The 16840-nt window shown below is 46.5% G+C and overlaps 1 long non-coding RNA gene and 1 pseudogene across 1 annotated transcript; one reads left to right on the forward strand and one right to left on the reverse strand.

Annotated features, from left to right (window-relative positions):
- Nucleotides 1-3940: 3940 nt before the first annotated feature.
- LOC140690116 (uncharacterized) lies at nt 3941-11057 on the reverse strand. The gene is made up of 2 exons (XR_012065300.1): nt 10889-11057; nt 3941-4913 (listed from the first exon to the last, which is right to left on the reverse strand). It is a non-coding gene; the product is annotated as an uncharacterized lncRNA (long non-coding RNA).
- Nucleotides 10148-10667, forward strand: LOC102545955 (polyadenylate-binding protein 2 pseudogene; annotated as a pseudogene).
- Nucleotides 11058-16840: the final 5783 nt, after the last annotated feature.

A 16840-nucleotide genomic window follows, 5' to 3' on the forward strand; every position in this document is an offset into this window, starting at 1 on the left:
TTTCCCTCCTCCTTAATTTTCTCTGAGCTGGTATTAGAAGAAACCAGTATAGGAAATAGGGTGGATACTTGTTGGAGTGTCTGCGCTGGCAGGTAGGTTTTCTAGGAATATTCACCTGGGGCCACTGGGATGCTGGAGCATCATTGGCTCTGGAAGTGATGTTGATGTGGAGGTGGTCCTCACTTCCCACAATGCTCTGGGTGAAACAGAAATGGCCGGCTTGCAGAGACAATGAGAGCACAGCATAGCGAGAAGAAGAAATACAAAAACAAGAGAACTGTCCTCTGAACGCCTTCACTCTCCCGATCTGGGAAATGTCGGGGGCACTTCCTCTGCTTACCTTTTGTGGGTTATCTTTGCAGCAGCCAATGCACCCCTCCTCTTCCCTGTGCTTGTCTGAATGGATGTCTCCCGCTTACAACAGAAAAAGACTTGATTCACCAACCCCAGTTCTCATCTGCTGGAGGATAAGGTCATCTCAGCCCGCTGGTGGTGTCCGCAGAACTGCCAATTTGCTTCCGATGTTGGCATGTGGCTCATTCTCTCCAAGCTCCCTGGGGAATGTTGTCACCAGTACACAGAAGATCTTCTGCCTTTTTTCTACTCCAAAGAGCGACGTACTTTTCAGTTTTGTATTGCTTCCATTCTCTTGCACTGAAGTGGGACAAAAATGATCTTTCACTTGAGTGAAAGGTTCACAAAATCCTGCTGCCTTGTACCCCTGATTTTCTGTAGAGGTTTTGGTGTGCTGGACCTTCCATTCCAAAATTTTTCTTCTTCTTCCTTGTTTTTGTTGGTAGTCTTCTCAAAATACTGAGACACGAGCCACAGGAACTCTCTTGAGGGCCAACGTGAATAGAATGAATCATTCGGTTTCAAAAGTGGCCCTCTGCTTCAAGCAGAATCAACTGACAGTGAGTCAAATGTATGTTTTTGCCTTTCTTCCATTAGGATAGCTTCCCACAAGGCCCTTTCATTATTGATACTTATACACTTCTACTTGGCTCACTTCAGTAATTTGTTTAAAGTATGAACAGACAGGTCTGAATCCACAGAGTTTATAGAACTTGAGCTCTCAAGCTCGAGTCATGATTTCCAAGGAACCATTTGGATATCAACTCCTCGTAACACAAGAAGTTAGCCATATGACAGACAACCCCATCCCAAAACAGACAGAAGACCTAGGCAAGCGGTTCTCCAAGGAGGACATGCACACGACCAACAGGCACGTGGAAACATGCTCAGCATCTCTAATTATCAGAGAAACGCAAATCAAAACTGCAATGAGGTATCACCTCACACCAGTCAGGATGGCCATCATTCAAAAGTCAACAAACAATAAATGCTGGAGAGGCTGTGGAGAAAAGGGAGCCCTCCTACACTGCTTGTGGGAATGCAGTTTGGTGCAGTGATTATCGATAACAGTATGGAGCTTCCTCAAAAACCTAAAAATAAAGTTGCCGTATGATCCAGCAATCCCACTCCTGGGCGTATATCTGGAGGGAACTCTAATTTGAAAACATACATGCACCCCAGTGTTCACAGCAGCACTATACACAACAGCCAAGACATCGAAACAACCTAAATGTCCATCGACAGATGACTGGATAAAGAAATTGTGGTATATTTATACAATGGAATCCTACTCAGCCATAAAAAGAATAAAATAATGCCATTTGCAGCAACATGGATGGACCTAGAGATTGTCATTCTAAGTGAAGTAAGCCAGAAAGAGAAAGAAAAACACCATATGATATCACTCTTAAATGGAACTAAAAAAAGAAAGAAAAAGAAAAAGAAAAAAGAAGACACTAATGAACTCATCTACAAAACAGAAACAGACTAGCAGACATAGTAAACAATCTATGGTTACCGGGGAGAGGGGGTGGGAAGGGATAAATTTGGGAGCTTGAGATTTGAGATAACTGTTAGCTACTATATGTAAAAATGGATTTTAAAAAGTTTCTTCTGTAGAGCACAGGGAACTATGTTCAATATTTTGTAATAGCTTTAATGAAAAAAATATGGAAATGAATATATGTGTGTATATGCGTGACTGGGACATTGTGCTGCACACCAGAATTTTACACTTTGTAATTAACTGTACTTCAATTAAAAAAAGGTAGCCATACTTGTCTTTGATGTGTCAGAATAGTCATCACATGACCCAAAGCTGCCGTTTACCGGTTGCTCATCTCCGTTTTGGTGTTTGAGGAACTAATTACAAGGTGATGTACTTAACCTTAGAAGATCAATTTCTAGCCCCAGTACGTGGGGCAGTTTCTTTGCTGGCCCCCTGCCCAATACATGTTTGGTTTTCTTTCTCCACATACTTACTGTCGAACTACCTTGTGTTTGGGGAGACGGCAGGAATACCATTCCTGAAGTTGCCTTCCTTCAGAAATGAGCATTGAGACGGAATGCAGACTTCTCTGGAAAATTCCTTTTACAGCGTGAAGCCCATGTCCGCTCGGCAGGTGAGGGTTTATAAGAATAGCTGGGAGGAAGCAGTGATGATAATCTGGTCAACTTAGTGCAGCCTTTTCATTTTTTCTGTGAGAAAAATCAAAGCCCGAAGAAGGGCAATGAAGTCCCTAAATCCATCTAACTGGGTAATGACAATGCAAGGACCCAAACCTCGGTTTCTTGACCCCACGTTGCTCTTGTGTAAGTGGATTCCTAGGATTATGTTGGCTCACCTATTTAAAACTGAGCATCTGTATCTTCAGGCAATTATTTCTCAAAGCCACTGCAGAGCTGAAACATAGATTTGACAGCATGTAACCAAGCATGATTTTCTTTTATCTCACTTGGAGGAAAAAAAAATCAACAGTAGCTTAAAAAGTACACTAAAGGAAATCTAAGAGCACTGCCTGCTCACTGGCATGGGGCTTATTTGGTGTTAGAGATTTTGCCACAGCTTCACCATTAATTGGTCAAAACTCCAGTTCACTTTTTATAGCAGCCAGAGCACTGCAGCTTTGGGTTAGTTTTCCAGGTAACACCGTCCTTTCTAACTTAGCTCGTTCTCGGGGCTGAACGCTGGGGTCCCTTTGAGCACTGGAAGTCAGTGTCACATTGTATCACATCAGCCTTGTGCGTACGTTGCACCCGCTCTCCATCACTGAAGGGAACAGGCCAGCAAGAGCACTGGGCAGCCTTGGCTGACACGTAAGTTTTGCGTGAGGAGGAGGATCATGCACCTCTGTTCCTGTGTGAGAGATCCGCGCTTCCCTGAGCAAGCTGGCTTGCAGGAGACCGCCGTGGCGTCCTCTGCTGGGGCACAGGGTTTCCTCAGCAGCACTGCTACGCCTGTCACTACTGGGCCTTCTGAATAGAAGCTTCTTCTAAATCTGGTGATGCAATTGCTTAGAAAACTCCCTGTGGAATTTGGGAAAAACCCTCGGAGAGCCATCTTTCCCTTTTCCAACCTTCAACGTGGGGTCACCCTAGGGCACTCTTCTAGGGGTTCAAATTGGCCCACTCTTTTCTAAGAATATTGTCAAGCAGCCCAGTCTTCAATTTATTGATCTAATATATTCTGCAAATATTTATGAAGCCCCAAATATGCGTTGTATTAGGTGCTTCAAATATGACAGCAGATAACACATGTTTACTGACCTCGGGAACCTCTCTATAGAAAGGAAGAAAACAAAAACCCAAGACTGCTTTGTGCACGTAGCTCCGCCTGTAACTGACTGACCCGGGAATGACGCTCGGTCTGAGCCTGACCTCAGGAAGCGAACGCTTGCCTGCTCCGCCGTGCTGTTTTCAAGTGATGTCAGAGCTTCACCTTCTCCGGAAGCCCTTCTAGCTCCCTTGTGAGTTTGCCTGTGGGCTGTTCTCAGGCATTTAACAAATTTCCTTGTCCCGCTGGGCAGGAATTAATTATTCAACACCGTAAATAAAAATAATTATTTGAAAAAAAAGGCTACTAGACGACAAAATTGCTCTTCTTTTATTTTATGTTGTTAATGGAAATGTCAAAATCAATATTCTGTATTTGCCTAGAAGCAAATTACGAGGAGGACGTTATTTTAAATTTCGGTCAAGCTCCATGTGCCATCTGCTCAGGAGGACGGGATCTGTGCAAAGGACTCTGGGAGAGGATGCCATCAAAGTCCAGTCTTTACCACAGGATGCTCAGGATAGTGCTGTGGTCACTCACCTCTGCTGTTTCAGACGCCTCGCAGTTGAATCTTTAGGACCACTAGTCAACAGATGATCAGGTCAGAACTGAAGTATGACATTGAAGTTAATTTTCACCTACTTGGGAAATTGTATAACATCTGAGGGAAGCTAAAAGGCAACACTTACCACGTCACTCTTTCAAAGCACTTTGACATACTGTTTAATTCCCACCGAATCCCTTTGAAGCTCAGAATCTTCATCTCCATTTCACAGGTAAGTAGGCGAAGGACCTCGGGAGGTTTCACATCTGGCCCCAAGCCAGGTAAAACATCAGTATCAGAGGCGAGATCAGAGCTCTGCAAACTTAGATCCTTCTGCCTTCTGTCCTTTGAGGACAGTGCATCTCGTAAATTGACCCAGTTGGAAAAGCCAGGCTCCTTGGTAAAGTCCCCGTGTCCTTTACAAGTCAAAACTTCCTGGCTTGTATTTCAGACTCTTTGGAAACTCCTTAATCTCCAAAAGACCTGGGAGGTAGGGGAGGGGGTATCAAAGAATCATGCTGGAAATTGAAGTGATACAAAGCACCATACATCTGATGCACCTGTTAGCCGTGCCTGTCCAGTATCTTCAAAACCAATATAGAGCTTTATTTGACATCTTGAAGGGCTGACTTTTAGGCTGAGCACTGAAAGATGAGAAGCCATATGAGAATGATGGGGATGGTGTTTAACGCAGATGGAACAGTGAAGGTAGACGCTTGTATGGGCAACAGTTGACTTGTTCTAGGAATGGAAAAGAAGACCAGTGTGACCTTTGGATCCACAATTAGCAGGAGACCATGGTTAGAGACAGCTCTGACGTTGTCTTTCAGGTCGTATTAAATATTTTGAATTTTACTCCAAGTACAGTGGGAAGTCAGAGCTACCTGATGTATATTTTAAAAAGATAACTTCATTCTTTGTGCAGAAAACAGATTAAAAGGGGACCAAGAAGGAGGATCTTGTAGCTGGCCACAGAAGGTGTCCAGGCAAAAGATGGCGGTGATTTAGATTAGGTGGTGATGGTGGCTGTGGAAAAAAGAGTAGGGATAGATCCAAAATTTGTTCAGAAGTAGAACTAATAAGACTCGGTGGTGTTTTGAATGATGCAAAGGAAAATGTCAAAACCTTGTTTCCAGGTTTTACACTTTAGTACCTTGATGTATGAGCACCATTTGCTGAGATGGAGCTACGTGCACGGTGGAGGAATATTAGGAGTTCAGATCTATTATGCTAATGACTTTACAATATAAATATTACACTCTGCATAAAGCTATAAAGACACAAGAATCATGGAAGTGTTTTGAGTTGCAGAGGTCATACATATCAGATAATGGGCAAAGTTGAACCTGGTTGAGTTTCTGAAGGAAGCGGTCTCAGTCATAGATGCCTCACGGGCAACAGGAGGAGTAACATTCCTTGTGTGGGACAATCTAATACGTATATTTAAGTTATTCAGCTCACTGGACAAACAAGCATTTCTCAGGAAGTGAACTGACCCCTTCTGGGGTGCGTGAATGCTTTTACAACAGTCAGTCCCTGGAGTCCTTTCTTCAGAGATGGTTCTAAGGAGAGCACTGCTTGGCTCTACACCACTTCTCACTGTAACTTGTACAAATAGTTTGTCTGAATGAATTAAAGGATGGAGTTTGTGTTTCAGTGAAGTGGAAAATATGAATCTCATTATGATGCTTTCAAGGAAATTCAAGAGACTAGGAGGGGCAGACGAGGCATGAAGCTGGCTGCCAGGGACAACTGGCCGTGTGTCGTGGAGTTCCATCCAATTTGGGGGGCTGTCAGTCAGTGATCAGCAGAAAGGCTCGAGTCTTCCCAAGACTCAAGCTCTTCTCTGACAACAAATTAGGGATGCAGGGGAGCAGATCCACTCTCCAGACCAGGAGAAGCCTCTTTAGTGAATAAAGAACTCAGGAGGACTTAATGAAGTGCACGCCTTGTTTAAGCTGTGAGGGCACTTGGATGCGCGGATGGCTGTTACTGAGATTCCAGGTGTATTAGGCTCTGCAGAATCGAATCCCCAGGTACTCGCTACTTGTGTAACAGCCCCAAATAGGAAAACAAACAGATAACAAACAGACACAATGTTTTTTCTTCTTCTAATGAAAATGACAGTGTATCGAACAATAGAAATAGAATTTTTTTTTCCTCCCAAGAAAGGAACAATCTAGTACTAAGCCATCCCTCACAGAAAAGATAATCTGGCAAAGAGGTAAGACTCTCCAGTTCCCAGGCTCCAGAGCTGGGAATGTGTCCCAGAGAGAGATCAGGGTCTCAGTCTCTCACTTGTCTCCCCAAAGATTCACACTTCTCTCTCTTCCTCGCTGCACTCCCTCTCCATCCATTTCCTTTTCCTTCTTCATGCCAAGCAGCCTGTCATAGATGGGTATCACATATGTGATGTTAGAACGTGCATATAGACATGCAAAGAGGAAGTCAAGTGTGCTTTCTCAGTTAGCACATTTGAAGCAAGGTAGTTGTAGCTTTTAATGGATTCTTATACTACATGAAAAAAAAACCCGACAAAGTATTATGGGTCCAGCCTGGGATCCCCAAGCTGCAAAGTTAAAATACCTTTATACTAAAGTTTCTTCAGTTATGAGGCTTATTTCTTTCAAGTAATATGACTTTTACTAAACTTAATGATGTATTTAAATAATATTTTTTCTCAGTAAAAATCGAATATTTACCCCAAAGTATGTTTGCATACAATATGAAGAGAGCCAGCCAGGGTGGGGATGGTGTGGGGACTGGTTCTCAAATATCAGCACACATCAAAATATCTTAGATAGCATATTAAGACAGACTGCTGGACTCTACCTCCACAGCTTCCGATGTAGTAGGCTTGGGGTAAAGTCTGAGGATCTGTATGGCTAGTAAGTATAAAGGTGACCCTGCCAGTCAGGGAACATGCTTTAAGAACCCTTGATCTTGGGACTGGTTTCTCAAAATGTGTTCCCAGAAAATCAGAATGCATATTTTAACAAGACAATAAAGTAATTCTTTTAAAAATATAACAACCTGGTTGATAATTCATATGCTATACAATTCATCCATTCAAAAATGTATAATTTAGTGGGTTTTAGTATATTTACAGAAATGTGGAACTATTACCACTATCTAATTTTAGAACACTTTCATAATTCTCAAAGGAAACTTCATACCCAACACCAGCCACACACCATACCCCAGCTCCCCCTCCTAGACCAGCAAATCTGGAAGTCACAGATTTACTCTGTTTTTATGTATTTGCCTATTGTGGGCATTTCCTATAAATGAAATCATTCATTATGGGGTCTTTTGTATCTGGTTTCTATCTCTTATATTAATGTTTTAAAGGTGAATCCATGCCGTATCATGTATCAAATACTTCATTCCTTTTTATGGGTGCATAATATTCCACTGTATGGATATACCACCTTTGTTTATCTGTTGATGGACTTCAGGATAATTTCCACCTTTTGGCTGCTATAAGTAATGCTGCTATGAGCATTTGTTTACAGATTTTGTCTGGCCATTTGTTTTCAGTTATTTTGGGTACGTACCTAGGAGTGGAATTGCTGGGTCATATAATACCTCTGTGTTTAACATTTTGAGAACCTTCCAAACTATTTTCCAAATTGGCTCCACTAGTTAACAATCCTATTAGGAATGCATAAGGGTTGCAATTTCTCTACATCTTTATCGACGTTTATAATTGTCTGTCTTTTTCATTTTAGCCATGCTAGTACATGTGAAGCAATCTCATTTTGGTTTTAATTTACATTTCCCTAAATATCTATGAGTTTGGGCATCTTTTTATGTTTTTTCTAGCCATTTTATGTGTTCTTTGGGGAAATGTCTATTTAAACCCCAAGTGATTCTCACGTGCATTAACATTTGTGAAATGCTCCCCTGGAAGGTGCTTCAGATTAAACAGTCACTAACATCTAGGACAGTGGCTCTCAACAGGGGATGATTTTACACCCCCCCCCCCACAGGGGATATTTGGCAAGAGACATTTTTTGTTGTCACAACTGGGGGATCCCACTGTCAACAAGTGGAGAGAGGCCAGAGAGGCTACTAACCATCCTGCAACACACAGGATGGACCCTCACAAGAAAGAATTATCCAAACCAAAAAAGTAAATAGTGACATGAAAACAAACAAACAAACAAACCTTGATCTAAGGCAGCCCACCATCCCCTTTGCCAGGGACTGAGGTATTTCCCAAGATGTGACGCTTTCAGTGCTAAACATGGGACCGCTGCTGGCAAAGCAGGATGGCTGGCCACCCTGCCTCCCAGGGCTCTGGTCATCCTCAGCTGTCAGATTTTAACACTGTTGGATGCAAGAGAGCTGGAATACAGGCAGGGGAGCTGGAAAGGCACACTCATCCCCTAAGTCTCAGGGTGCTTCCTCCCAGCCAGGGCCTGGCAGGGAGGCAGGGCTTTGCAGAGGCTCCCGCCTCTGTGTCTGCCTGTACCGTGAGCGGGGCCCGCTGTCAGCAGTTACCGGCTTCACAGGAGACACATGGCTGCTGCCCACGTTGGAGACTCGCTGACGGCTTTGCTCCTTTCCTTCTTTCTTTAAAAAGAAGCATAATAATAGAAACAGTGCAGCACTGGTTGGCTGAGTGGAGTCCAGCGACACAGGCATGGAAACTGTCACAGCCTCTCTGCTTGGAGAAGGGCGGGGTCACCGACTGTCAGAAACAGAACAGATCCTGGAGGTCATGTTCAACCCCTCATTTCTTAGAGCCTGTGCGACCGGGTGCTTGAATAGAGAGCAGCGTGCTGGAGTCGTTACCACGTACGGGTCACATGAGGATAATGCCCTTTAGTCATCAGGATGGAGAAAGAGAACCCAAAACCTGCTTGTAAATCCGAGATGCCCCACTGGGGAAGGCCCAGCCACATTTAGAGAACGAAGTGTGCGTGACCCAGCTCGGCCAGGTTCAACAGCGACAGACAGTTCTGTTTTGGAACAGAGCTCGGGTTCTTGACCTTGAGCGTGGAGCAGAACCAGCTGCCGGGCTTGTTCAAACACAGCGCCACCCTCCAGGCTTCGGACGCCGTGGATGGAGGGTGAAAGCTGAGAATTACATTTCTAACGTGTTCCCAGCCCTGGAGCAGTGTGAGAGCCTCTGGCCTTCCCGATCCTTGCTGCTCAGTGTGGAGCCCAGGCCAGCGGCAATAACGCTGCCTGGGAGCTGAGAGGGGTGGAGACTCTCGGGCCGGCTGAAACAGACCCTGCATTCTGACAATACCCCGACGGAACTGCGTGTGCTTTAACATTTCAGAAGTGCCGGCAAGATTATTTGATCCAGGTGCCCTTACTCGTGCTGATCCTCTAAACCAAAGGTTGATACACTTTAGAATTATCTGAAGAGATCTAGGAAGTCGCCCGTTTAGAGCAAGCAGATATGAGCAGAGAAGCGGGGAGCGGGCCAGATGGCAGGAAGCCATACATCTTGGGTCACAGGGGTCCTTGGGCAGATAAAGAAAAGCAGAAACCACCAGACTGGGAGAAATTTTGGGTGGACAGGCAACCTGGAGGCTCATAAAGAAATGTGGGGAAAGGCGAGACTCTCTGGGGCCCAACTGTAACCGTTTGCTCATTCTGCCCTAATCACAGTGAAGTGAGCCTTGCAGATGAGAAGGGCCCATCACACACCGACGCCATGACACTTCCGATCAAAGCTACATAGGGAGCAGGGGGCCCCAGGTGGGGTTGGGGGGAGGGAACTACGAGAACAGCTTGGAATCTGAGGACCTGGAGCCTGAGAAGATGAGGCTGGCGCCTGACGAGGATGTTTCCCAGCCCGCAGCCCCCTCCCCCCACCATCTCATGGGACCAGCACCTGGCTCAGGGGCCCCTGGCAGCCAGGAGGAAGAGGGGAAGCCAGGACTGGTAGAGGGTGACCCGGGAGATGGCACCACTGAGGACCAGAGCTAGTAACAATCAAAGCTTGAGTCAAGGAGATGGAGGAAGAAGCTGGGAAGTTACAGGAGCTAGAGATGAACGTGAGTCCGCCCCCAGCAATGTTGGTCCAGGATCATATCCATTGAGGAGGACATGGAGACTGACGCCTGGCCCCTTTGTGTCGGCGAAGTGGACTATGGTGCAACAGCAGAAGGGCTGGAAGCACGCTTTCCTGGCTGTAGTTCAGTCAGCCAGGCCACTAGACACTCTGTGGCAAATTTAGTGGCCATCCTAAAGGGTTGGCATGTATCGAGTTCTCAGACAAAGAGCTGGTGAGGACTTCTTGGTCCTTAGATGAGCCCCTATTTAGAGGAAGACAAATCAAGGTGATCCCAACACGACCCGACAGACCAGGCGGGCATCAGCACCACAGACCGGGGCTTCCCACAGGCCCGACACTGTGCCCAGACTGCCAGCTTCAACAGTTCCTGCTCTCAAGTCTACACTGGTTTTGACAGCAGGTTCCAGCGTCGCGTCTTCAGGGGCCGGGCTAGACCAACATGGTATTCCCCTTACTAAAAAAAAGTGGAGGAGAGAGAGAGGAAAAAAAAAAAGAGGAAAGAAGGGGTAAAATAAGAATTAAAAGAAAAAAGATAAACAGAAGATATGCTTGATGGGAAAAAATTAAAAAAAAAAAGATACGCTGTGGAAGGGGGGAGAATCCCATGACTAACGGATGAGGAGCGATCTGCTTGGGGGGTCGGGGGGGCCCGGAGAGGGGGTAGGGGCTGCTCACTCACCCTGGGGACTCGCCGTGAACGTGCCTCAGCTGCTCGGGGTGCTGCTCAAGGGCAGGTGGGAGGGTCTTTTTGTCCCTAACTGAGGGCTGTGCAGGGACAGCAAGCTGTTCTGCAGCTTCTCCCTAACCTTCACAGTCCCCTCCTGCCGGCTCCTGTCCTGCCAGGCCTGCCAGCCACCCCGCCCCTCCTTCCTGGCTCCCGGAACCTCCGGGTTGCCTGGTGACCTATTTGGCTTCCTTTTGTGTTTCTTCTTCTGTCAGAGTGTCTTTCTTTGCAGTTTCTGTCGCTGGCTGATCTCTGTTCTCCTCCCCGTGGCTGCGGGGTCACCTCCCCTTCCCCCTGGGGAACTGCACTACCTTGTTTTTGATGGGTAGTTTGGGGGCATTTTTCATTTTTCAGTTTTTTGTTTTGTTTTCCTTTGTCTTTTCTTATCCTTTTATTTGGAGAGAATGTGAGGAAATGGGAACAAGGATGTGAGAGGTGGATGTTGTTCATCTTTTAGCTCATTTGCAGGGGGTGGGAGGTTTTTATTTTTATTTTTAAATGTGTCATAAATACAGACATTTTTGACAATAAAAATTGTTTGGCCTTAAAAAAAGTCTAACTAAGGACCCCAAATCCCTCTTCCCTCAGGAAGGTGGACCTGGGATAAAAATCACGAAATACAGCATCAAACCACTCCCTCCCCAGTGAATATCCCACTGGCTCACATTGGCAGCCCATGTAACCAGCCTGGCACAGAAACTCATTGCAGCTACACACATGAGTCTGCCCGCTCACCCCTTAAGAGCTTAGTATTATTTAATAAATCCCCACTTTATTTTCTTGACCTTTGAGTCTTGTCTATGGATCCTTTCTGTGACAAGATGAGAACCTACTCTCCAGTAACACCCCTCCCCCAGGACACACTCCAGGCCGATTAAGCCAGAACCTCTGCTGTTAGGACTCAGGGTTTTTGGAATCTCTAGGTGGCCACGTTTTGAATCCCCCAGGCTGTTTTAAATACAGTCAACCCCCCAACACATGTAACCTTCAAGACACTGGCACCACCAGCCAACTTGAGGTTCTCTGCCAGGAAAATCTGCTCAGCTCCTCCACCAGTCGTCTTGCTACTGGTCCAGATTTCCAACCACTTGTTTCGAACTTTGAGTCACACCATCTGCCTCCCTCCTGTTTGATAATCTGCTCTGGCTCCTTAAACTCTCCTCCAAGTCTGCTTTCTTGGTTTCAAGGCAGGTGGAAGACAGCGTCACCTTTAACATCCATGACCAGCGTGAATCAGACTGGAGGCTGGGCCACTTCAGAATCACATGTGGTGCTTCTTAAAAACGTGGACTCCAGACGCCACCACAGACTGAGTGAACCAGGAGCTTTTGGGTGTGCTCAGGAACCTGCATTGGTTCACACACAACCCAGGTGGTTCTGATGCGTGTGACAGGGCACCTCCGACCTAGACCTCCTGGTATACCTCCATCCTTTCCTCCAGCCTTATTGAAGCTGTAGTAAACTTAGTATCTAGGAAATGTTCTTCTCAAGCACATGAAGTAAGGGCTGTGCATTAAAATGGGGACCTAGTGCTGCGGGGAAGCAGTTGATTTTTGCCTCTGAAACGTCCCCAGCCTCACCTTTGTGAACTCTCGCTGATCAGTGCCTCCGAGCTCCTCCCCTTGAGCCAGAGCTTTCCTGTCAATGCTCTGGCACAAGAGCAGGTAAGCGGAGTGTGTCCTCAGCTGACTCAAGAGACGAGACAGAGCGATCTACGGCTGCCCGGGCAAAAGCCGAGGCCCGAGGCAACCCTCCGCCTTCTTGACGCCTGCGCGTCCCCTCAGACAGACTTGCTGGGTGCTGCTCCCGGCCCCAGGTCCCTGCGGTATTTGTTGTTACTAGTGCAAGTCAGGTTCCCGGGGTTAAAACACCTACCTTCTGCTGGCTCTCGAAGGTTTGTTTGCTTTTTAATGGTTTTCTTGTTTCCCCAATAATAGCGCAAGTTTCTGGTCGCAAGTTTTCTATGTTCTGGCATCGATTTTTGTTTCTTCTCTTCTTGGGGCAAGTGTTTTTTTGTTTTTTTTTTTCCTTCTGAGGCATAGACTGAGCTCAACTTGGCAATGATTTTCCAGTACAGGGGAATGGAACAAGCCACAAAAGGACAACGTTCGGCTCACTGGGCTCAAACAGCACCATAGGAGACCTTCTGTCACAGGCCTGAAGGTCTCTAAGCAGCTTCAGAATAAACAAAGCAGCAAACATCAGCCCCTCGTTAGCCTTCTCTGTTAGGTACAAAGCAGGAGCGAGCTTCGAGGGGGCCCTGCGTATCATCTGCTGGAGCCGGAATCTTACTCTGCGAGTGAACCTTCCCTGTGAGACTCAGGCACAGTTCCTTCCAGATTTGTTCCAATTTCCCCTGAATATGAAGGAAAGAACTTAGATCTACTAAGGACACACTGCTTTTCTGAAACTGAAACAGTGATCAGAAAGAGTTTCTAGATTTGGAAAGTCTATCAAAGTGAGAAGCGAGCAGAAAGCTCTTTGGAAACATCAGGCTGATGCTCAGGAGGCTGAGCTGCGAGCGGGGGGATGGAACCCAGCCATTGGAACAGTCCCGGGAAAGCTGGCTCCAGTTCCAGGCTGTCACATGCTGGCATCGGCCTCTGTGGAAGCTGCAGCTGAAGCATTTACGCCAATGACTCTTTGAAAACAGCCTTGCTGACAAAAAGGAACAATCCAGGTTGTCTTTATCCAACTTTGCCATTTGTTTCTCATAGACCAATTAGGTTTGGCTTGGAGGCCCGCATAAATAGGCATATAGTTTTTCTGCTGAAGATTAAATTGGTCCAAGAGAGCCTCTCTCTTTGGGGCCTGGATGAAAGTGCAGAAAACCTTTGAGTGAATAGCAGAGCTGCCCCTGATAAAACGATGACAGAGGACAAGTGTCTCTTTGATGACTTTCCGGCAGCCGCGCAGCCTTCCCAAGTGAAAATAAACCTGCAGACATCCAAAGCTGGCACCGAAATGGGAGCCTGTGGCCGAGGGGTGCAGCTGACCTCTGCCTCTGAGACGTTCCCAGCCTTGCCCTTTGTGAACGCTCACTGATTACAGCTTCCAGTCTCCTCCCCTTGGGGAGGACACAATGCTTGTTTTTTAATGCTCTGGCACAAAAACAGGTACGTGAAAAAAAAAACACCCACAGAAATACCATGAAAATATAACTAAGGTAAGGTCAAAGCATTCAAACAACACATCACCAAAGAATGAGGGGATAAAAAAGGAGCAATGACATAAATTTAGAAGACTAACTCCAACAAGCACCATGAAGGAGCCCACAGCCAACTGGCGGCTCACTCCAGAGGGCGCCAAGGAACTTCTTCCCTTGTAACTACCGCCCTTTGTCCCTGCAGGTGCAACATTACCTTGTGGAATAGACCCAGAGTTTGGGGTCGGGCAGATTTGGGCTGGAGCACTGGTTCTGGCTATCTAACCTTGAAGGGCGTAGTTCACACCCGTTCTCAGCCTTGCTTGGTCGTGATAACAATTTGCACTATATTTCAGCTGTGGTGGACCACCGTCCTATTTGCCAAGTATTCCACTTGGCATTCTGTTCCGTACCCAGCGTTACAAGCATCTCTGGAGACCTTTGAAGCTATTACCAGAGCAAAAAATAGTCCATAGTGCAAAGAGAGAAATGTGTAAAAATAAAAGTGCTAAAATATGGAATCAGGACCTGTGAGCAGCTTTTGGCAGGAAAGAGCTCTCTGTGGGGGGTCACTTTTGTCTTGTCACCAACCTGAAGCCAGGCAGCCCCATGCTCCGCTCATCTCTGGTCTCAGCACCTCTTTCCAATCTTTTGATCACACAGCACCTTGCCTAAGCTGTTGGTTCTTTCTGTAGATCAAAGAAGTAGGAATGAAGAATAAGTAGTTAACAGATGGCCAGATCTCTTCCTTGGCTTCCCCTTCTGTAATATCACGGACAAACTGCGTGAACAAGACAGAATCTGGAGGGTAGATCACGAGAGGTCGGCAAGCCTGCGTGCAGTGGAGGACAGTGATGACTCTGACCTGCTGTCTCAATGGATAACTGAGATTACTTCCTGTTTGCCCTTCAAAGCTTTCATGACTGAACAGAATCTTCGAAGACGGTCTTTAGGGGACACTGAGTCCGCCGTCTCTCCAGATTGCTGTCATTCTGAATAAAAGCAACTTTCCTTTCTAACAACGTTGCCCCTCTCGAGTGCTGATTTTTGATTTTTGAGCGGTGGACAGTCGAACTTGAGTTCGGTGACAGACATACTCAAGAACATTTCGCATCTCCACGTTACAGTTCCCTCACAGCATCGTCCTGGCGCTGTGTCGGCAGCACGACGAGCCAGTTCATTCTATGGGCCTTACGTTTTCACCTTTTCTCACGGGAGGTTTTGTTGCAGTCACTCTCTCTTTGTCCCATCTCTGCGTATTGTGTGTGTAAGGAAAGATAACATTCATGAAAGGAAACTGTGGTGAGGAACTTGTGCATCACAGAGACGTCCTGTGCTTTAAGCTGGTAGTGGTGCCAGCATGGGACTTCCAGGCTGTCTCCTAGGGAGAGAGGTGCGTCTTGCCTGTGGCGGCGGGCAGCGGGGAGCCAAGTACTGAGTGCACTGCCGCTTGTCCTTCTGTTGACCATGGACTCCATTTCCCCCTCTCTGTCCTTCCCTGCAGAAGGGTCATGCTTCTTCTCCCTACAGGATTTAGGAGAGACTGTCTGACTTATTTGTCCCGTGAAATGAAGGCAGAAGTAATGTGTCCTGCGTGAGCAGCAGTTTAAGAGCCAACACGTATTTCGCCGTGCCTCTGTCTCCTCTGCAGTTTCCTGGTCAGAAGCAGTTCTCTCTGCCTCCATTCTAGAACACTCAGTCTAGATTCCAGAACAGCAACAAAATACATGGGGCAGAGCTACAGCTGATCTGTAGCAGGTCCACAGCAGCATAAAAAAGAAAGTTTTATTGTTATATGTTGCTAAATTGGTTTTTTTTCCCTACCTTAATGTCACTTAGATTAAGCTGAGTGATAACAGTAATTGAGGCTACTCTGAACATCAGACAAGACGGCATCATTCGGCAGTTTCTAGAACCGTGTCTGACACACAATGTGGGCTCAGTAATGTGTTAGGTCAAAGTGGTGGGTGTGAGTTTCAGCCTACCAAACAGAGTATGTACCTACTCACTTGAACTCCCCAAAGTCCATCCTCAAAGAGGCTCAGTCTGCGCTCCCACCTGCACAGCACGCTCCTCACAATTCCAGTGTCCTGCCTGGGCACTCGTGTCCCTGGTCATTCGTGCTAAGGACAGTCTCAACCTTCGAACCGTCTTTGCCTTCCTTTCCACAGGGGTGAAAACACAGAAGTATTCACACAAATGATAAAAACAGGATAACGAAGCATAGCAATTTAAGTTTCCCATTTTAATACATCAAAGACATGTGTAATGCCAACTGGAATAAAGTGCACAGCCTGAAGGCTGAGGGTTATGTTATAATCGGTGGGCCTTCTGAGGGCTCGAGCCCGGGGTGCAGCCTCTCAGGTTGCTGTAAAGCAGCGAGGCAGAAGCCGGGAGATGCAGGAGTTTTGCAACAAAGACCATGTAGTTTGAACATCAAAAGATTACTGTTAATTAAAAAAACCAGATAGCTCAAATTAAGGAATTTAGCATTTTTCTGTGTGTGGGAAGGTGCAAAGGCCTGGGCTCGCTGGAATCTTTCCTGTGATGTGCACCCAGCCATCTGGGGCCAGCGTCCTGTGCTTCCGCACCCTGAGTTCCCGCAGGGGCGCCGCTGGGGGTGGCGGCAGAGGCCGGGCTGCCTGCTGGTCTGCGTCCTGAGTTCCCTCCGCTCACTGTCAGGGGGTTGGTGGCAGGAGCTAATGACTTGATGGCCACAGCACCCTTTGTTTACTGACATGGCTGGTGATGTTCTTTATTTA

The sequence above is a fragment of the Vicugna pacos genome, chromosome 28 (assembly GCF_048564905.1).
Source record: "Vicugna pacos chromosome 28, VicPac4, whole genome shotgun sequence".
Lineage (NCBI taxonomy): Eukaryota > Metazoa > Chordata > Mammalia > Artiodactyla > Camelidae > Vicugna > Vicugna pacos.